Source organism: Triticum aestivum, chromosome 2B (genome assembly GCF_018294505.1).
Source record: "Triticum aestivum cultivar Chinese Spring chromosome 2B, IWGSC CS RefSeq v2.1, whole genome shotgun sequence".
NCBI lineage: Eukaryota > Viridiplantae > Streptophyta > Magnoliopsida > Poales > Poaceae > Triticum > Triticum aestivum.
The window spans coordinates 674408213-674414819 of record NC_057798.1 but is presented as its reverse complement, the minus strand read 5'-3'; positions in this window follow the sequence as shown (position 1 = coordinate 674414819).

Sequence of the window (6607 nt, the reverse complement as noted above, 5' to 3'; positions counted from 1 at the left end):
CGGATGAACTGTTTGCAATGAGAAATTATAACACAGATGATTACTATAGTAAGTTCGTGTGCGATTCTGTTCGTACAATTTTTTTTGAAAAATGCAAACTAGTTTCTTGTGGTGGCTAGGAGTATCGCACACGATGCGTCTGCGATTACTCGTGTGCGATGATTAGTAAGGTACACATAATGAACGGTCGCAAGGGTGATATGCTGATCATGGAGTTCGAGAAGACCCTGGTCGGAAGGCCGCCGGCTCAGCTTTTTAGCCTATATTTTATTATAATTGTATGCATAAGTAGGTCGTGAGTGTTTTGTGCCTTGCCGCATGTGGCATTTTAAATTATCCTGAATATGTAAGACAATTATTAACCGTTGCCATTGTAAATTTGCCTCAATGGCGAGCAGAGCGCACGCAGGGACGCCACGCGAGCAACCACGTGGTCAACCTTCTAGCACCCGGTGGGAGACGCGACGACGCATCCATAAGACACGATGGCGATATCATGACCGTGTTTGATAATGGGTAGACACATACACGTACATCCGAGAACAAGGGCCCACGTTTCGGGCTTCCGATGCGTGGCATATGGTTGATCCAAAAGAACGATTTGCGATGAGGCAGAACAACAAAAACGGGGCTTTTTAGGCCCAGAAGGCCAGAACCATCAATAAATTTTGACTTTATTTATCGTCACATTGTAGATTACAACGCAATAAGTAATTGCAAATCTGTTCACACCGACCAAACTAGTATGTGTTCACACTTAGCACCGGGCTATAAAAACTACCCACTCGAAAATTACTTTACAGTTCCTCTCCCCATCACCCACAAAACTGGTCTTTCCTGTCAAGTCGTTCTGCCATGACCGGCAGGAGGAGTTTCGAGTGGGCATACAACCAGACAACAAAGACCAAGGCTGCAGAAGCACTAGAGAGGTCCCGCCGCAAAGCGGCAGCCGCAGCCGCAACAGAGATGTTCTGGCGAGCCGCAGAGCCCTCGAACGAGCTCACAAGTGCACTCACCGTGTCGGCGATTGCGACGAGCTGGCGTTTCTGAAGTCCTTGGCCGGCGATGAAGACATTCTCGCTAGCCTCATTTAGCAGCAGGAGCTAGTCGACGGCTTGATGAAGCTGCTCGAGATTAGCGATGCCTCGTTTGACAAGGCGACCGGCCTCGTCGAGCAACTCATGGGTGACAATGCGAAGCTTCCTAAGGCGCTCACCGAGAAGGAGGATGAGGCCACCGGCTGGAAGATGCTGCATTAGCAGAGCAGTGCCTCGGGGATGACACTGACATCGGTCGTCGAGGAACTGATGGGTGACTTGAGGAAGCTCCGGATCTAGTGCGAGCAGGAGGTGGAGGAATCCGTGTCTGCTTTCAGTTAAAGTCGTGAGGAATTGAAGAAGGAGTTGGGGGATGTCATCGCCCTCCGATCCATCGAAGAGTAGATACAATAGCGATCCAGATTGTTGCATGCGATTTCCTTCTTCTCTTGCCCCCGTGTCTTCCGGGTTTTGCCGCATGTGGCATTTTAAATTATCCAGAATATGTAAGACAATTATTATCTGTGCCATTGTAAATTTGTCGTCGTACTATCAGTTTCCATTTTATTTGTCGCTATATTATCCGTTGCCCTATGTGGCAATTTAAATTAGGCCAGAATACGAGTTGAAAACACGAACAAAGCAAATGTTGTCATGGGATCACAAGCAAAAACCGGAGGCAGGCGCTTTAATTAACCCATTAATGGAGAAGTTGTGAGCGAGGCGGGCGGCGGCTGGTGCATGGAGGTCAAAGAGTTCGCTTCCCGGTGAGCATGGGCAGCCTTGCTGCTCGCACGTGTCCCGTCCAGCCTGCGAGGTGGATAGGATGCACGCGTCCCATCGAGCCTGCGTGGAGGACTGCTTGCATGCGTCCCGTCGAGCTTGCACGGCGGACTTCTCGCGCTCATCCTGTCTAATCAAACAGCTGCACGCACGCAACTGAGTATGGTTAAATTTTGACATAGTTCATATAATACAACCGTTTGCGATATTAACGTGTCCGCTTTTTCTTTCAAAAAGGACTCCGTTGGCTACTAATGTGTGCGCCTCTTCTCAAACTAGACGATTTTTTTACCACATCATATATGTGCCATGTCATGGAACCATGCCAAGTTTCATGTTTTTTGGGTGAGTTTTTGATTTACTAGGATTTAAAAACCAAGATTCTCAATGTTTCAGGACAACGACAAGTTTGTAATTCATTCTCATTCCTTAAATGAGACCTAAACATGCACCCAATGACACATGTACGATTTCCCACCCATTTTGCTTCACTGGAGCATGCACTTGTAGTTCAAATTTGAATTATGGATTACATTAAATGCGTAGAAAACTTAATTATTAGTAATAATATATACAATGGTCAAACGAACCCTAAACAGTTTCAAATTTTGGCATGACACTCCTGTTATTCTATGTTGCTGGTAGAATACAAAGTTCAAGGCTTGAAGAGGCAACGATTACTGTTTCGCCCACCAAAACCATGAGGGTTGCGAGAAGCTTAGGTTTGTAAGAGGCTTGTAATATAGCTTCACCCAAATTGGATAATTATATGTACCATGTAGTGACACCCTGCCAAGTTTCATGTTTTCCTGATGAGTTTTGGATTTACAGAGATTTATAAACCGAGATTTGCAATGTTTGTGGCCAAGGCAGGACAGCGAGACGGTTGAATTCATTCCCATTTTGTTCCATGGGACCTAAACATGCACCCCAAGGACACATGTATGTTTTTTCTAGCCATTTTGGTGCACTGGAGCATGTATTTGTAGTTTGGATTTGAATTATGGATATTAAATGCCTAGAAAACTTAATTAATGAACAAAAGGGTCAAACGAACCCTGAATAATTTCAAAGTTCAGTGCGAATCTCCCATTGTTCCGTGTTGCGTGTAGAAAAAATACGAGGCTAGAAGAGGGAGCGATTATCATTTGGCCCACAAGGGGACACATTTCCCTATCGAAACCACGAGGGTTCTTGCGACAGGCTCCGGTTTGTAAGAAGTTTGCAATAAAACTTGGCCCAAATTGGCAATGTTTTTACCACGACATATATGTGCCATGACGTGACACCATGCCACCTTTAATGACTTTCTGGTGAGTTTTGGATTTATATGGGGATTCAAAAAACGAGATTCCAAATGTTTGAGGACAAGCTAGGACACTGGTCAGGCTGTAATTCGTTCCCATTCCTTGCATGGAACCTAAGCATGCACCCAACGACACATGCATGTATAATTTTTCTAGCCATTTTGGTGAACTAGAGCATGTATTTGTAGTTCAAATTTGAATTATGGACATTAAATGCCTAGCTAGGAAACTTAATTAGTGTATAAAAAGGCCAAACGAACCCTGAATAAGTATAAATTTCAGCATGGATATCATGTTGTTCCATTTTTTCCCATAGAAGAAAATAAAAGGCGAAAAGAGGGAGCGACTATGTTTCGCCACAAGGGGAACACGTTTCCCCATCGGAACCATCAGGCTTCCTTGAGAGAAGATCCGGCTTGTAAGAGGTTTGTAATAAAGCTTGGCCCAAACTGGCAATGTTTTTACCACGACATATATGTGCCATGACGTGACACCATGCCACCTTTAATGACTTTCTTGTGAGTTTTGGATTTTATGGGATTTAAAAACCGAGATTCCAAATGTTTGAGGACGAGCCAAGACGCCGGTACAGTTGTAACTCGTTCCCATTCTTGGCATGGGACCTAATTAAACATGCACCCAGGGACACATGCATGTACATTTTCTAGCCACTTTGGTGAACTTGAGCATGTATTTGTAGTTCAGATTTGAATTATGGACATTAAATGCCTAGGAAACTCAATTAGTGTATAAAAAGGCCAAACGAACCCTGAATAAGTTTAAATTTCAGCATGGATATCATGTCGTTCCATGTTGCCCGTAGAAGAAAATAGAAGGCGAAAAGAGGCAGTGATTATGTTTCGACAACAAGGGGAACACGTTTCCCTATCGGAACCAGAAGGCTTCTTGTTGAGAGAAGCTCCAATTTGTAAGAGGTTCGTAATAAAGCTTGGCCCAAATTGGACAACGTTTTTACCACAACATATATGTGCCATGACGTGACACCATGCCTACTTTCATGACTTTTTGGTGAGTTTTGGATTTATGGGGATTTAAAAACCGAGATTCCAAATGTTTGAGGACGAGCCAGGACCCCAATACGGTTGTAATTTGTTCCCATTCTAGCATGCATGGGACCTAAACATGCGACCAAGGATACATGCATGTATATTTTTTCTAGCCATTTTGGTGAACTGGAGCATGTATTTGAGGTTCAGATTTGAATTATGGACATTAAATGCCTATGAAACTTAATTAGTGTATAAAAAGGCCAAACGAACCCTGAATAAGTTTAAATTTCAGCACCGATATCCTGTCGTTCCATGTTGCCCGTAGAAGAAAATACAAGGCGAAAAGAGGCAGTGATTATGTTTCGCCATAAGGGGAACACGTTTCCCTATCGGAACCACGAGGTTTCTTTGAGAGAAGCTCCAGTTTGTAACAGGTTTGTAATAAAGCTTGGCCCAAATTGGACAATGTTTTTACCACAACATATATGCGCCATGACGTGACACCATGCCAACTTTCATGACTTTTTGGTGAGTTTTGGATTTACGGGGATTTAAAAATCGAGATTCCAAATATTTGAGGACGAGCCAGGACGCTGGTATGGTTGTAATTCGTTCCTATTCCTGGCAATGCATGGGACCTAAACATGCACCCAAGGACACATGCATGTATATTTTCTCTAGCCATTTTGGTGAACTGGAGCATGTATTTGAGGTTCAAATTTGAATTATGGACATTAAATGCCTATGAAACTCAATTAGTGTATAAAAAGGACAAACGAACCCTGAATAAGTTTAAATTTCAGCATCGATATCCCATCGTTCCATGTTGCCCGTAGAAGTAAATACAAGGCGAAAAGAGGCAGCGATTATGTTTCGCCACAAGGGGAACATGTTTCCCTATCGGAACCACGAGGCTTCTTTGAGAGAAGTTCTGGTTTGTAAGAGGTTTGTAATAAAGATTGGCCCAAATTAGACAATGTTTTTACCACAACATATATGCGCCATGACGTGGCACCATGCCAACTTTCATGACTTTATGGTGAGTTTAGGATTTACGAGGATTTAGAAACCAAGATTCTAAATGTTTGGGGACGATCCAGGACGCCGGTACGGTTGTAATTCATTCGCATTCCTGGCATGGGACCTAAACATGCACCCAAGGACACATGTAGAAGTTTTCTAGCCATTTTGGTGAACTGGAGCATGTATTTGAAGTTCATATTTGAATTATGGACATTAAATGCCTAGGAAACTCAATTAGTGTATAAAGAGGTCAAACGGAAGCAGTGTGCCTACCAAACCATGGCCGTTGCCGCGTGCGATCTGAGTCGTGCGTTCTGATTGGCCAGAACCCAAACCCCACGGATTGTACGTCTGCACCGTTGGATGCTCCCAGATCGAACGGCAACCCTCAGCCCTTTCGACAGCACATGCAGTACATGGGTGTCATGCCCAATATGCGACCCTATCCTAAAGAAACTCGAAGGTCCCACCAAGGATAGAAGCGCATATTGGAGACGCTTTTGCAAGGTGGATATCATTACATCGTACCATTACATAATAGTTGGGAATACATACAAGAGGCATACAATGCCACATGAATACAACAACATCATACATAAGAGCAATATCCGACTACGGATGAAACACAAACAGAAACTCAAACGACATCCACCCTGCTAGCCCAGGCTGCCGACCAGGAACCTATCCCCTGAACGGCAAAGCAGAAGAAGAACTCAAGACAAGTAAGCATCGCTCTCACGTCACGATCCATCTGATTGCCTATACCTGCAACTGTTGTTGTAGTAATCTGTGAGCCACAAGGACTCGGCAATCCCATTACCATGCGTATCAAGACTAGCAAATCTTAATGGGTAAGGAATGGATAGTGATGAGGTTGCAGCAAGCGACTAAGCATGTATGGTGGCTAACTTACGAATACAAGAATAAGATGAGAAGCTGCGCAAACGGTCACAATCTAGTAATGATCAAGAGGTGATCCTGAACTACTTACGTTCAAACATAACACCACCGTGTTCTCTTCTCGACCCACTCGAAAAGAGACCATCACGGTTACACACGCGGTTGGGTATTTTAATTCGAGTCTGGTGTCAAGTTCTCTACAACCGGATATTAACAAATTCCCATCTGCCACATAACCGCGGGCACGACTCTCGAACGTTTAAACCCTGCAGGGGTGTCCCAACTTAGCCCATTATAAGCTCAGGATCCGCGGAGACAATCCTCCATCGCGGGACATCCGATCAGACTCGGGATCCCGAGGCACAAGACATTTTGACAATGGTAAAACAAAACCACCGGAATGTGCTGGCAAATCCAAATAGGAGCAGCACATATCTCGTTCTCAGGGCACAACGGATGAGACAAGCTACAAGTAAAACTATCCCTCGAGTTTCCCCGAGGTGGCCCCGCAGGCTACTCGGTTCGGACCAACACTCAGAGGAGCACT